Here is a 16,935-nt window from a genome sequence, read left to right on the forward strand (position 1 = left end):
ATGGCAACTTGAAGTTTAAATAAAACAACTGCTTGCCCGGCTTCTTAATACTTGTTGTTTTGGTCCTGTGTGAAAACTTTCGCAAACATATAGTTTAAACAAATGAGGGTCTCCGTGTGAACATACTCATGTTGCTTTTGTTTAACTTCCCAAGCTTCTTATGGCTATTCATAGAACACTCCATCCAGTCAACATGTATGTGCATCAAGGCCAGTAAACGTCCAATGGATATGGACAAGACCGTAATGGCAATTAGTTGCTGACACAGCAACGACAACGATGCTCACACAGATCAATAGCATCTTCACAAGGCAATTAGACCATTTTAATAGACAAAGAGAGAAAAACGGACAATGATCTTGAAAGTAATTTTGTAGCAATTCTTTTAATTTCAAGATCATATTATCAATTAAGAACCAGATGGGCATCTCTGTATTAAAATAAAGGAGTTCATGTCCTTCTGGACCTTAATAAACAAAATATTCCTCTCGTATACATTTAATTTTATGATTCCTCATATCACTATGAACATGACGGACAAAGAAAGAGGACAAATATACAGTTCCTCATTCTACCCTCAACAATTGCTGTGGTAGACAAAGGAACATCCCTTCACTGCTATTATGTAAAATTATGTAAAATTGTGTAGAACAGGTGTCACATGCATATTCACCTGTTCTACACATGTTTACATAATAGCAGTGAAGGGAAGTTCATTTGTCTACCACATCAATTGTTGAGGGTAGAATGAGGAACTGTATATTTTGTCCTCTTTCTTTGTCCGTCATATTCATAGTGTATACACCTCTCTTTAATCACCTCATCCGCCATCTCTATTTACCCCTCTCTATCTTCTGTGCTATTTTTCTTCTTCATGATCATTTTTTTATAAAGAGAACAACAAATTAATTTAGACTTAACCCTAATATTATCTGTTCATTTGTTGTTGTTTTGTTTGAATGATTCCTTACAAGTATTATTCAGCCCTTATACACTCTTCCCTTTTACTCTACCCTCTTACACTCACATTTAAATAACAAGGTCTCTTATCACTTCTCCCTCCCTTTCTTTATACCCCCTCTCTATCTTTTGTGCTTTTTTTCCTTCATTGTAGTTTTTTTTTAAAGAACAACAAATTAATCTAAATTCGACCCTAATTTGGTCTGTTCTGTTGTTGTTGTTTTGTTTGAATGATTCCTTACAAGTATTATTCAGCCCTTACACTCTTCCTTTTTACTGTTCCCTTTTACACTCACATTTAAATAACGAGGAGACTTACCGCTAATAGATCCTAGATTGCAGGCACAAACCCTTGTCTTCGTTTCACCATGGTTTCACGTAAACGTATCTGTACTTTGAGACTATTCTGACTGCACACTGAGACCCAGAGACCAACTGAGCTAGGCTCTGCTCAAGGCTTTAGGAATTGTGGTAAAATGTCAAGCCAGAGTCCATTCGATCTTGAATATTATAAATAGCCATAGGTGTTGACCATCTTTTAAGTGCAAAGAAAGTGAGAGAAAACAGGCCTTGTGGCCGGCCGCCCATGACTTATCAAGCCATGACTCAGCAATCTGTGAGGGATTTTTTTTTGTGATCACGTCACAGCTATTTGTTGACTTGATACCGTTCATTAAAGTGTACCCAACAAATACGCAGGTCCTACTTTTCTGACAGCCGTGCCGTGCCTCAACACAATGGCCAACGGACAAAGCAGGTCCAGTATATATGAAGGGGTTATCGAGAAATCGTGTCAACATGTTTCAAAAGAATAAGTCAATAGTTTGGAGGGGCAGCCAAAATCATTGACCTTTATCAAGACATCTTGTTTTCTTCTTGTCTTGAAATACCAGGGAAATTTGAGATAAGATGTGTTTGAAAATGAACAGAAGAGGACATAAGTTTTGCAAGTTCAACTTTATGCGTACTTGCAACTCTCGCAGTGTTTTGTCCAGGGTCAGTGAAGATGTCAATAAAGAATCAATTCATCAAGATAGAAGAAAACTTAAAGTTCTATTTGTAGGACTAGGCAGGGACTTAATTCCAGGTCTAAATCATCTTTTACCCATATCTATGGGATTATAATATTTTTAATTTAATCAATTTGTAGAAACAATACTTAATACCTTTACCCCCCCCCCCTTTTTACTGAAAAGTGACGGAGAAGCCCTTACAGTTTTCATAAGATTTTGTTGAATTATTCTTTATTTCATAGAATGATAATGGCAGTTCTAAGCAGCTGTGAACGTCAAAATAGTTTATATCACTGGCCAGAATGTACATTCCAATGTGCAACTGAGAAAGATAACAAAAGACAATTGAGGTCTCACAAATGCAAACAGATAGAGAGTCACATAGATTGAGAGTCAAATGGATAGAGAGTCAAATGGATAGATAGTCAAACAGATAGAGTCAAACAGATAGAGTCAAACATATGAAGAGTCACAAGGATAGGGTCAAATGGAAAGAGAGTCAATTACATAGAGTCAATTAGAAGGAGTCAAGCAGATAGGATCAAACATAATCATAAGTCGTCCCTATTTTCACGAAGTGACTGTAATAAATGAAAATCGCATACAATTTGAATGCAGATTTTCCTCACTACCGTCACTTTGTGAAAACAGGAACGGTATGGTCAACGAGATAGAGGCAAAAGATAGGGTGAAATAGATAGACCAAACATAATTATATGGTCAAATAGATAGAGGGTCAAGCAGATAGAGTCAAGCAGATAGGGTCAAATAGATAGAGAGTCAATCAGACAGAGTCAAGCAGATAGGGTCAAAAAGATAGAGAGTCAATCAGATAGAGTCGAGCAGATAGTGTCAAATAGATAGAGAGTCAATCAGACAGAGTCAAGCAGATAGGGTCAAACAGATAGAGACTAAGAGTCAATCAGACAGAGTCAAGCAGATAGGGTCAAACAGATAGAGAGTCGAACAGATAGGGTCAAGCAGATAGGGTCAAATAGATAGAGAGTCAATCAGACAGAGTCAAGCAGATAGGGTCAAACAGATAGAGAGTCAATCAGACAGAGTCAAGCTGATAGGGTAAAATAGATAGAGAGTAAAGCAGATAATGTAAAACAGATAGAGAGTCAATCAGACAGAGTCAAGCAGATAGTGTCAAATAGAGAGTCTATCAGACAGAGTCAAGCAGATAGGGTAAAATAGATAGAGAGTAAAGCAGATAATGTAAAACAGATAGAGAGTCGAACAGATAGGGTCAAACATAATTATATTATCAAATAGAAAGAGAGTCAAATTAAGATCAAACATAATTATATGGTCAAATAGATAGGGAGTCAAACAGATAAGATCAAACATATTTATATGTTCAAATAGATAGAGAGTCAAACGGATAGGGTCAAACAAATAGGGTCAAACAGATAGAGAGTCGAACAGACACAGTGCAGTCACATGCATGTAGAATGACAGAAACATGCACAAGAAACAAGAAACCTGGAATTTCACTGGATGAGCAAATTTATCAACAACCGTTGGTAAATGACAATGTAATTGTGCAAGTCATGGTGGTGATTGCCCGCACATTCCACCACACAATCATCACCATCGCCCACAACCTCTCAGCACATTGCAAAAAACCAGTGCCCGACTTTAAATAACTATTAGGTTAGCTATGGCGTGCAAATCACCCACACGTAAAGAGGCAAAATGAAATTAGGTGGAAAGCAACAAAGGTAAATGTTTTAGCATGAGTGGAGGCATATCTTAATCCCAACTTCAATGTTAATGTTATGCCTGGCTTAGGCCAAATAAAAATACAACATGTTTAGCGTCCTGCCTTTTTGAAAAATAGGAAGGAGGAGGCCTTTTTTTTTCTTCTTTTTTTTTCTCTTCATAATGGCCGCTAGGTACATTTTCCCTGACAGTCGGGCTATTTTTTCAAGATGGCCTGCCATTTTTTAAATTAAAAAAAAAAAAAATCAGAAATAGATCCATTTTAGCAGTGTTTTTCATGTTGTTTTTTAAAATTTTAAAAAGGAGCCAGCCCCCAAAAGGAAGCGGACGGTGACGCTAAACATGTTTATTTTTTAAATGGCCTTATTGAGGTATGACTCCTGCTCCACTGATATGACCAACAACAGAATAAAGAACATGAACCATGACCAACTAACAAGAGATTATTGAATCACTATACCTACTTACAGATGAGCCATGAATCTCATTCTTTTCTTCCTCTGTTTGACTTGGGTGGAGTTCAAGGGGAATTTTTATTGCAAATTATTATTACTTTTGACAACACGATGCCCGATGGTTGCACAATAATTGAAGGGACTTTTTATGAGGGGAACGCTTCAGCAACTTGTGAAGTGGTGTTTGTTATTTTGGCATGTGTATGACAAAGGTAGGTCACATGGCTGTTACTTTCCATCTGTTCCTGGTCCTATTTTATGATTTGACATATACTTCTATCAAAAGCACCACTAATTTCGTTTACTCAACAGGTCCTACATTCTATTATGGTGTAGGTTTTACCAGACAAATAGGAAGTTCTTTTGTTAAAGAGTACTATTGGTCCTATGAATTACATACTGTTTCATCATCCCAAAGGGCTTAGGATCTATCATGGGTCAAGTAGGAAAATGGACCACAGGAACATAGAGCTATAGAGTACTGAAGCTGGGACGTCAAAAAAATCTATTTTTAGAATTTCTCAATTTTTTTCTTCATTTTCCGAACATAAGAATAATGGATAGAAAGACTTGGAGAAGACCGAGGACTTCACTATCATCACATCTACAGATGTATTACACAAGAACCACACATTTATGTTGACTCATACTGTCTTTTCTTATTACCCTACGCTAAGTTTAAGAATCATCTAGAAGAGCACATGTAGTGTGGTGGTGACCATCAAAGACAAGAGACATGATTCACCTTGGTTCCAAGAACGGATCACTTTTTGTCGCTCTCTAATTAATTGTTCTTGCCTTAAATGAACTCTCCCCTTTACCCCTGGACACCGGACAGCTTCCAATCAAACAGACTTCCTTTTGGATCTAATTAATGACAGCCTACTAATTTCCTGTATCATTGAACTTCATAACTTCACAGGACAATCAACGATGACTTGATATTTAAGTCTTCAGCTCATTACATAACACTTGCTAACCTTTGAAGTAGCCCTCGGCTGATAGGACCATACCGGTCTGGGCATTTGATCGCAAAGACTTTCAGTCAGAGCACCATTAAAATAAGTTGGAAAGGCTTCACAGATTATTGGTACAGTGGATACCAGTAGAAGTAGTTTGTATTTTTACATGGAAATTAATAATGAGAATGAAACTAGTTCATTTGTAACAAAGGTTTAAAAAAAAAAAAATCTTGTAGTTCAGTAGTCACCCTCCCCCCCCCCCCCCCCATTTTGTTTTGAAGTACTGTGCTCGAATCAGATTGCTTTATTTTCTATGAGATCAGCTATCACACACAAACTGCATTGCATAACCTCCCCTCAGTAAAACGTATGCTGTACTTCAGTTTCTGTATAGAGGCAGTCAGTGGAGCCAGACGCATTCTCAGCGGAACAACCGTCAATATCAGAGACTGAAGGTTTCGGTCTAAGCCGGCGGGCCTTACTCACAATTAAGATACAAGAATACCAAAATATTCAGTCTTCTCTCCTCCAGCACGGAGCAATCTCTGTCTGCTATCTTCATTCTAAAGACCAAACTGCCGCAAAGAAAAACACAGGCGAGACTATGGGGAGACAGGCGTTGTTGGTCATTGAACTTGAAGGGTGTATTAAATGCAGCTATAATGTAACCTGTGGCATATCACATTCTCCCAGAGCAGTATATAACTACCTCATGCATCACTGACAGAGTTATGCATCATCATCAGACAACCCTAAATATACAACCTGCCTACACAGTACTCACCCCTCCCCATATACCCCTCCCCCTTTTTTTTTTATACTAAACATGTCCAACCTACATGCCTCTCTCTCCCCCTATAATGAATACACATGATTTTGGTCTTCTAAGGGTAATTTTTACAATTTCTCCAAGATAGCATGGCTACCACAGGTGAAGTGACTGCCACCCATCTCCATCTCCACCCCCTCCACCCCCCACCCCCAGGTGAAAATAAGAAATAACTAAGTACAATAGGAGCCAGTCCAATATGCTCTTTATACACTGGCAAAATTTTCTTTAGCCCAATTCTTTCTCACACTCGGTGTTAGGAAAACGGCAGTGTTAGCAATGCGATTGCAGTGCTAAGAGCGATTGCAGTGCTAAGAGCTTAAGTGAGAACAGAGGTCAAAATAGTTTGGGGCTAACTAAAAACGCATTGTTCAATCACAGAAAGTCTGGGGTTAACGACTTTTGAGTGAGAACACTTAGCCCGGGTTAGGCAAATAGAACAGGGCTAAGGAAACCGAGTGTGAAAAGCATGAGAGACACTATCCAGGGCTTTCACCCCATCCCTCTGCCCTCAATCTATAGCCTGAAAGCCCTGCTATCTTGAACCCCCTCTCTGCTGTTGCTCGTCTACCACAAAATTTGATTAATTAAACTCTCTATCACTGCCAAGGAAATTAGTCTGTCCCGTAATCCAGCTTCACGCAGAATAGTTTTCCATGTTTGGAAGAATTGAGCCCAATCGGCTTATCAGATTGGAGCACAAATGCCTCCAGTCATGTTCTTACCGGAAATTTGGCTGGATGCATGTCATTGAAACACAACAACTGATATTACGCAGCAACATCATTGTATTAGGTAATTATATATCCTAACATAGTAATTTATTTAAAAAAAACGTTTTCATTCATACACATTTACTTAAGTTTTGACACTAAATGTAAGTGTTAGCTGTGTTTGATAGGATATGTTTCTAGTGTCGAACAGGTATTTGGTTGACTAACATGTACTCTGATGAAACAGACTATTTTAATTCTTGTGTCAGGCTTACAGAGAGAAGGAGAAACGAGCACAAGTCTGATGAGAACACACTCCTACAAATACCTAGAAGCAGAAAGCCAGTCTACTCCCAAGTTGTGTAAAGCCAGCCAGTCCGCAGCGCCGCGAAAAGTGCTTTATTTTTTTGTACGCATTATAAGCAAATCCGATGCGATTTTGAATATGTTATGTGCAATATGCACCCAACTCTTTATGAGCGCGACACTCCGTGAGTTTTTCATGTTATGGGAAGTACCGGTATCACCTTTTGAAAGAAGAAACGACGCACATTCTTTTCCGTATATATTTTCAAGAGAAAATGTGATGGGGACAAGGAAATCACGGCAAGCCATGAAAATAGGCAAATTTGGTACCAATCAAGAGAAAAATTGTCAGAGATCAACTTATCTTCTTTTGTTTTCACGTACACTTTGCATGTGAACTGTAATGATGCGAAATGAGGAGGGCTGCAAAAATCTCGCGAGTTCTCGCAATATATACGATAGAACACAGCTGATCGCCTCATTAACGAGCGTACTGCGGTCGGTCTGAAGCAGACGAAGGAAATTGCATGTTATTGAGTGTATTTCCTCTAAGAATTACTATGTGTAGACTTCTGGTTAATCAGCAGTTTTCGGCCCATTTCTGGCAGCAACTAAAGTTATTGAAATTTCTGAATTCATTGATTTGATTTTGTTAAAGATGTTATCATTGCATTTCAATCAATTGGTGCAAAACGTTAGGTGTGAGACTGATTTTGCATGAGATATATGAGATGTTTCCTGAATTGACAAGTTTTGTATGAATGGATGGTACAGAGAGGAAATCTACATGTACCATTAACAGTATTATCAAACAATTACAAATAATATCATATCAATTTTCTATGAATGATGATCAAACATAATTCATTTTTGTTTAAATCAGCAAATGTTTGATGAATAAATAACTTGATCTTTTGAGCTCTTCCAATCCCATCTCTATTTTGACTGATCAATTTTATTCAATTTTTAATAACTAAATTTTCAAGTATTTGCTTGAGTGTTAGTTTCCTACCATTCAAGAATCCCAAATCACCAGAGTCACTTTTAAATTACTTGATCTTAAATTTAAGCAACATTCATTCTCTAACTTCATGAATATCCTTTTCCTTTACGATTTCTTCACAAAATTCCTTTTTTGATTTCTTCGACAACACAAAATGTGAATCATAGTGACCCTGTCAGCGCACGGGCTGAAGCTCTTATCATCTTCAAATGCCTGGAAAGCCAGGCTTGGTTTGAAAGCGTTGAAAATCAAATCGCAGCCAAGTTTGCCGACGATGGGGAGAAAAAACTGCTGAGGTAAGCAAAAAATTTGCTTGTGTCTTTTGCCTTCAAGGCTAAAGACACAAGCAAGCGCAGCGCAAGCAAATTAGTGAGTACAGATGCGGGGGCTGATGAGTGACCCCTCGGCTGAGGCGACCTTGAAGGGGGGGCAAATACGCTCCACCTGTTGGGCGTGTGCCACGCAGCCCCCAAAGCAGAGAGACCCCAACGACGGTTCCATTTACGCAAGCTCCCCTCCCCGAATAAGAAATTTTCAGCTGCCTCATTATTATGAAGAGGTTTGCGAGAGCAGAGCGGAACCGGGGCATTCCCTAGGGGAAGGACACAAACGACATGACTGCAGCGATAAAACAACGTCAAACTGCAGATTCACGGGATGACGGCATGAGAATGAAAGGAGGACGGCGCTTTCCTGAGAAGGGGGTGGGCCGGGGCAGGCAGGATGGGGTTTCGAGGTATACAGGAAAAAGTGCAAAGGTGAGGTAAAACCACAGGGTGAAGCCAGGATTAAAGCTCTGCAGTCTAGCCTTTCAAGTTAGAAATGCAGTCTACTTATTTTCACAATGCAAATCTATTTTATGAAGTTTTTATTTCTGGGTCCAAGACTCTGGGATTATACATGTTAAGTATCTAGAAAAGATCAGCTTTCAATGAACACCCATTAGGTACTAATTTGAATACTAATTAAATAATGTTCATAATTATCTGATAATATTCATCGGGCAAGAAGGATAAAACTTTGACAATGGGCTAATAAACAGGTACATTGCCCCCTGCCCTCCCCCTCTGCCCACAACTTGCACATGGGCAAGCAAGCAAATAGGGTAGCCCACTGGCAAGCAAGATATGCTGGGGCAATCCAGCACTGCGCTGCACGGCACGGCACGGCACGGTCTAACAGCTCGGGAGGAAAGCCAGGCTAATGGGACTGGGAAATGATCGTGCCTAGTAAGGACATCAATCGAGCATCCGCTGGCAATTGGCCGGCTTCCTGCGCACCGTTACGAAGCAAGAAACGGGCTCACGCAAGCACGTGGGTCTCTCTCTCTCTGGAAGCCCTCCCATAGCAGCAGCAGCAGCAGCAGCTTGACTCAGCTAGATACAAGATTAGCACCTTCACCTGGCAGTTAGTCTCCATACTCCAGACCCAACCTTGGCAAATATCACTTGGAGGGTGTTTCACAAAGATCCAAAGTTGAACTTATCTCTAACTTGGACTTAACAATTATGGAAAGCCGTTAGCATCCTTGAAAATATTTTGTAAAAGTTATTTTAAAAGGCATAAAATGTTGATTCAAATCATTTATATTTTCTAATATCATGGGAGATTTCATGTTCTTGATGTGGAATTTATGAAAAGTCTAAAATACTTCAATTTTTGCTTTTGAATATATTTCATTATATGGCTACAAATGGCTCTCCATAATATTTAAGTCCAGTTAAGTTTGACTTACAATCTTTGTGAAACACCCCCCTAATATGTAAATACTTCTCCGAAACATGCTCCTGTGACGATTACTCTACAATCATTTTTTCAACACTAATCAAATTAATACTTTCAGCCCTGTACTCAACACTACACCTAACACTAAATACGATAACAACCCTAACACTTTATCTTCTTAGAGATATATCCATTAGAAAATAAAAACAAGAGCAGCTGAAAGTATGACAGAAGGTTGATTTGAACAAGCAAAGGACTTCATAGTCAAAGACTATCAAATGTTAAAGGAAATCTCATCCCAAGAAAATAACTTTTAGTTATTTTGAGAGATTTATTATATTCCTGCCCATTAATCTACAAGGATTCCCAACCAAAGTGGATGAGAGAGGTATAATGCAAGATATTCTTAGTATAATTTTTCTCAGTTTCTCAGCACGACATGGGCATCACCATTTTCTTGATAACGTAATGTACTATGCGAAGTTATTTATCAGGTAAATGTATTTAAATTTATGGATGCTTCCTTCTCAGGTGAGTGTGGTGATGAAATTTCTCAATTAATGCTAAATTATCCTTTGCATACTTTCATACTTTGATTTCATATTACCCGACACATTTCTGACCTCCAAGACCTTGATTGGGACGTTGGCTCCTGTTCCTTTATGTGTTTTACAACACACTGTGGTCTGATGGAGAGAACATCATCATTAGATCAGGAAAGGGCAATGACCTTTAGGCTAGGAAAGCTCATCCAATGTCTTCCATCTATGCATTTGGCATAGACCATAGAACATTAGAAGGCGCAATGGCTCAGTGGTAGAGCAGAGGTCTCCTAACCAGGTTCAAAACCAAGTCGATGCGCTAGTGCCCTTTGGTAAGGCATTAATCCTCATTACCGAGTCTCTTGGAGAGGACTTAAAGCTGTCGGTCGTCTGTTTGCTTACGTACATATCAAAATACGAAGGAAACTTAAGTTTTGGTGCAGAGATTACTCTAGGATAAGAGACCAACAAGGTTGATACGAAACCAACAATAAACCACCAAACAAAGAATCACTTTACCTTGAATGGTCTAATATCAGTCAGTTCGGAATCAGTTTCGAATCACTTTAGAATGGGTTTAGTGGTGTGACAGAGGTAATATTTAGCTTATGGTTGCAATACGGCGGATTCACAATCCACAGCGATACTAGTGTTAGGTCGATTTCAAGTGATACATCATGGGAAAAAGTCAACAATTTTTTTTAGCTGTGACATTGTTATAACCTATGAGATAAAGGGGATTTAATCAGAACATTGGTTAGGAAGGTTTGAATAGCTTATCCAAAGTATAAATGAAGTGCTGATTAAAAAATATCAGTCTTATTGGTCTACCGGTACTCACAACATTTTGGTCATTTTGGCCACTTTTTTCAATGAATGCCATTCTAGCTCTCAAAAGACAAGATAATTTAGCTACGTTCCAAATTCTTCTAGTGGTTGTATCCTAGGCAGGGTTAAATGACCTGAAGAAGCAATGAAGTTGATTGTCCCAGAGACAAGGACAATGCCTGATGGGGAGTAGACTGAAAAGGGGATGTTTTGACGGGCTGGTTACTATCGGAACGGTTACTACTGGAACGCCTATAACAACGCCCCCAAATGCCATCTCGTCTATGCTTCTTGAGAATTTGCTTGTCTTTTGGGGCTCTTAGTCTTGTGTCTAACTTTAGAGGGGTATTTATAGAGGCAGGATCGACAAAAAACAGAGACAGAGACAATACCCTTCTCAGGGATGACGTCAAACGGGAATGTCGTAGATGCAAGATACATTAGAGGCAAAAGCAATGTTCATAAATATCATATGATCTCTGCTTAATCAATTTCACTTATCCTTTTGATTATCAGACTAATCTTGGTAGAAGGATTCGTTTGAGTCTCACTAGAGAAACAGAAACAAAAACAAAAAAAGAGAGAGAAACCTTGAGACTGAGAGAGACAACTACAGAAACTATTTCCAACAGGGAGTATGTGCCAAAACTGGGATGTTATGACGTTATGATTACTATCAGATCTCCTAAAACAACTATCTCTAATACTATCTTGTCTGCGTATCAGGTAGTTTGCTTGTCAGATAGTGTTTTCACTTATTTATAGTCCATACATCTAGACAAAATAGTGAAAGGGAGTCGAGGTAGACGAGGGGATAAAATGGAAGAGCACAAAGGAGAATAAAAAGAGTGAGACAGATCAGATCAGTCAGTCCGCAGGTCCCCATAGAAGCCATATTTTGTTCCCAAACCCGCTTGACTAGTTCAGTTTATGAATATGTAGTGGCTAGGGACAACAATTTTTCAAATGAGCCTATGAACTACTTAAAATTAACAATTTTTCTTGATTTACATATCAAATAAAAGAGGTGGAATCATAGATTTGTGACATTTTGTCTTGTCTGCAAAAAATATGATTAAGTTGATGAAAAATGACAATATAAAAGGATCATTATTTGAAAATGAAACTAATATACAAATGGAAAATACAGTTTTTAATATTTATGAGCCAGGTTGAATTTGAATCTAGTGCAAAGGGCAATATGTCTACTTTCCAGGATTCCAGCAAAATATAACCAAAGTACACATTGTGTCCTTAAAAGGTAATTTCCAGCACTCTGATTGGTTCCTTTGTACACCCTTCCATAAAATAGATTGAAATGTTTGCCCACAGCCAGGACCGTGTTTGCACAAGTTGATAAGAGGTCAATCAGCAGGTTGCATATCGTTTCAAATATCGTGCCCTGCAGGGAAATAAATACACAGGGATCAGGATGAATTAGCCCCCGAAATGCCCCAAAGATCCCCCGAAAGTCATAAAAGAGCCCCAAAAAATTTGCAAAGAGTTCAATGCAATTATGCAAAACAAATCAAACAGTGGCATTTTTATGCAAGCAAGCGTGAAAAGTAGCCCCCCAAATTTGTTTAATATATTTTTTTCCCTGGTGCCCTGACTTGCAAAGTGGCCTAACCAACCTATCACAGAGCTAGGATTTTATCACAACTTCAAGGCTGTATTTTGTACTTTGGTTTAATATTGGTGGATCTGTCATGACTTTTACCAATATTTTGAATATCATATTGTGAAAGAGGAATCTCCAATGCTCTCATACATATATGTGTTTAGTTGGTGGCTCATATACTTTCTTTACTACATGTATGTCTTTTCACTACTCTCCAGGGGGGGGGGGGTACTCACGATTTGGTTTGGACGGGGGGGGGGGGGGGGTGCCACTCAAGCCCTGAAACCCCCTATTAAATTTTAAGGGTCATTTGGGGGGATTTTTCTCGAAGTAAAGCTCATTTTTCACAATTTTTCAGAATTGTTATTGTTGAAATTTTGAAAAAACAACCCATTCTTAATTTTGTTAAAAATGGGACCCATGTGTAGGAATTTTTTAAGTGACCCATTAGAGTAACACCCCCATATGTCTTAATATGTGAGTACCCCTCTCCCCCCCCCCCCCCCCCCCCCCCCCCCCCCGGGACTACTTTAAATCTTTGTAAAGAAAATTGTTATGTCCATTTTTTATCACCTATTTCTAACCACTTATTCTAAGAATTATATTATACCAATACTTATATGCTAGATGATCAACCTTTTCTGATCGATTCCGTAACGTTTCTTTCACAATGCAATCGCATGACCATAACTGGCCTTTATCTTTAACAGGTTTTGTCTCTCTTATTTTTCATATGAAAGAAGAGCAAATAAGCTGTTGAATGTTGAGTACATTAACCAAACAGTAATTTGGGATTATTGAGTAATTTATCCATAAATGCTTGGTTTCCTTTTTTTTTCGGGGACACCCTGTACACTGCCTCTTTGCTACTTGGTTATAAAATACATCTCAACTTACCTCAGACATGAGATCAGGATGGATACACTTTGTTGAACTTGGCGGAGCTCTTAAACAGCTCATGAACAGGATACCGTAGCCCTTGTCCAGGCTAACAGTTAATCTGCAAAGACAATGCAAGATAAAGAAGAAGGGTTTTAGAAGAGACCAACTTGCCACAGAGGCACAGATCCTGTCAATTTTGATCGTCAGCGCCGAAGCTCTCGGAGGGTGATGAAGCAGCCTTCTGAAGTGATGTAGCATAAAACGATGATGGGCCGACGACAGATCGCTGGCTGGTGAGGACCCGGTGAAAGCTCCGAAGATTCCCCTGGTAGGCAGCGGGGCGGAGGTGTTGACGGGTCGGCAGCGGGGCCTAGCAGACAATTATAATGTGGTACCTCTTTTGTGTCTAATCAGGCTGAATTAGTCAAATTTGCACACCTGCAGCGGCAGGAAGGGGTCGGTTCTTACCGAGTCACGGTGCGTTCGTTCGATGCACCCAGGTGGGATGTGAGTGACGGCTAATGAGAAGCACGAAAGGATGGTTGGGGAGGAAGGGGGTAAGAGGTAGGATAAGACAGAACATACAGAAAGCAAGAGATTGAGTGAGAATTAGAGAGAGAGCGGGAGACCGAGAGGAGAAGGAGAGATAGAGAGAGGAAGGGGGTAGGAGGTAGGACTAAGACAGAAAATACAGTAAGCAAGAGATTGAGTGATAATTTAAGAGAGGGAGAGGCTGAGAGGATGAGAGATAGAGGACATTTATTAAATGGTGGCAAAGGGAGAGGGGGTTGAGATAGGATAAGACTAAGACAGAAAATATAGTAAGCAAGAGATTGAGTGAGAATTAAAGAGAGACGGAGACTGAGAGGAAAAGGAGAGATAGAGGAATTTATCAAATGGTGGCTAAGGGAGAGGGGGTTGAGATAGGATAAGACATTTAGAGAAATATGGAAAGTTATAGAATGAGAAAGAGGGGTAGGAGAGAGCCTGGAGGAAAATTGTGGGAGAGGGAGAGAGACAGAGAGTAAAAAGAGGATGTATCATTATTGGAAGGGGTGTGAGACATGCATACCTTTAACCTAAGAAAAGAGCGGTAAGGAGAAAAGAATAAGGAGATCATAATAGGTTGACAGAGGAAAAGAAAGGATATTCTAAAAGAGTGAAGACAAAAATAAATCGAAATTTAGACAAATTTTAAACAAAGATAAGAAGGTTAGGTTTTTATTCTTTTCTACTTCATTTTAAATGGTCTTTTGATCCTAAGATGTCACGAAGAGGACAAGCTCTTCCTCTTAAAGATGCAGATCCAGTTTCATATAGATTGGCGATCGCCTACCAATGACTAAAACCATATTTCTCTGTCAAAAAATAATTTATCACACTATACACGTGAATCGCATTCGCCAGCTCTGGTTTTGACAATGGTTTTGTTGATAATTAAAAATAGCCCATGTAAATAAATATGTCCTCAGTCAAAGTCACATTCTACTACCGGTTATTTGTTTCACACACTTGCGGTAGAAGTAGAATTTCATCCTGTACTTTATAAAGTATTTATAGAATCCAACGCTTCCTACATTTCGCACTATATTTACATCATGCACTTCCTATACCTCAATCAATTCTAACCTTGACAAATATTTGCAGTTTCTATTGCTTATTATCATTTCTGTCACAAAAGGCCTGTCTTCATCAGCTCGAGTTTGCCAAATAACCCGCTATTTTCAGACCCGCGATATAATCCCGAAGCCCAAAATTGCGTCTTCACCAGACCGATACGCTCATCACTAACTGGCTAGGACGGAAGCAAATTAGCCCGCTATTTCCCAAATAGCGTGATAATTTGGAGACAAGACCAAGATTTCTCTTGATATTTTCTCGACCAAATATCCCGCTAATTGCAACTGCGGCCTGATGAGGATGCATATTAACTGGTTAATCTGCGATCAGGTTAGTTGAAATAGCAGGTTATTTGGCAAATTCGAGCTGATGAAAACAGGCCTTAGTTCTGTGCCATTGAAGTGGGTGGATGGTGTGTAAAGGAAATAGCAACAGGATACCCATTATAATAAACAGTACAAAGGAACATGTTGATCTAGTCATGTTCAAGATTGATTTTACACATCAGATCAGAATTCCTGGCGCTAAATGATTCATGACATCAATGGAGAAAACTTAGGGTGCGTTACTGCGTTCGAGTGCTTTTGGAAGCGAAGCATCGAGGTACAGTATGGTTCGCCTTGGCCCGTTTCTGGAGCGGTACGGTACTGTGCGGTTTGCTTTATGAGCTTCCAAATGCCTCCTCTGGCGCTGTACCGTATATGGTACGCTTGAAAGGGTCTTGGTGTTTTTAAAGTGGGCTGGCTAAGTTTTGTACGGTATGTACCAAATGATTACCTGGCCTGTGACACATAATAAGAAATGCTATAACATACACTTAGCCAAACTTTAACTTCACTTTAAAGGTGAAGTCTACCCTGATATTAAGTTGGTTTTAATAGAAGAAGACAAAGAGAGGAACAGATCGATCAAAGTTTGAGAAAATTCTGATTAAAACTAAGAAAGTTGTGAACTTTTGAAGTTACGATCAATCAAACACAAAGTGGCAATACTGTGACGTATCTTGAGAGCTCCTCTCCAATTTGCCGTGTACGTAAAATTTAACTTGCTTTGTTATTGATGAAGACATAGGGATTGTTTTAAAAAAGCATTTGAAATAATTACATTTAGGGTGCAGTATGATTGAAATTTTTCGGATTTTTCTACAAGTTGACAGACTTTAGCCCAACTTAAACACAAACTTTCATACTTAAACCTTAATTCAACTTCTGAAAAGTCTAACTGAATAGAAACTTAACTGAATTCAACCTGTCTAACTTTAACTCTAATAAATTAAACCTGTCTATCTTTAGCATAATTTGAACCTCTTTGACATCAATGATGATCTATCGTTAAATGCAATGAATCTTTACAGTCTGGCAAGCCTTCAAAGTGTTATTAAAAAAGGAGGACCTTTTTTAGTAAAGATCACACCTCCCGAAACCGAGAATGTCATTTGCAACTAAGAAAAAGAAAAATGAATTATAGATGACATTCAGAGAAGCAATTCCCTCTTGGTAGATAACCGCTGAAAGTGCTATCCACAAGACATCCCACGGCCCCCCTGAACCCGCAACATTTCCTCTGATCTTGCTTTAGTCGCACATACACCAAATGACAATCTCCACTACTTCCTCTGACTGTCAGTATCACTTTAGGATTACCAGCAAACGGTGATCTCTCCATTCCAAGCTAGCTAGCTGCTATCTACTAAAGTATCCCTTTCATATATTGGAAGCTGGACTTATAATTCTTAATTTTGTTATTCA

General features: G+C 39.0%; 1 long non-coding RNA gene across 2 annotated transcripts in view; it reads right to left on the reverse strand.

The window, feature by feature from the left end:
- Positions 1 to 13,643: 13,643 nt before the first annotated feature.
- LOC105447626 overlaps positions 13,644 to 16,935 on the reverse strand; it is a 29,188-nt gene continuing 25,896 nt past the window's right edge. For both annotated transcript variants that reach the window (XR_004066227.1, XR_004066228.1), the window contains exon 3: positions 13,644 to 13,685. This is a non-coding gene — a long non-coding RNA (uncharacterized LOC105447626). The remainder of the gene's footprint in view (positions 13,686 to 16,935) is intronic.

This window comes from Strongylocentrotus purpuratus, unplaced genomic scaffold (assembly GCF_000002235.5).
Source record: "Strongylocentrotus purpuratus isolate Spur 01 unplaced genomic scaffold, Spur_5.0 spur5_scaffold_3, whole genome shotgun sequence".
NCBI classification, from domain to species: domain Eukaryota; kingdom Metazoa; phylum Echinodermata; class Echinoidea; order Camarodonta; family Strongylocentrotidae; genus Strongylocentrotus; species Strongylocentrotus purpuratus.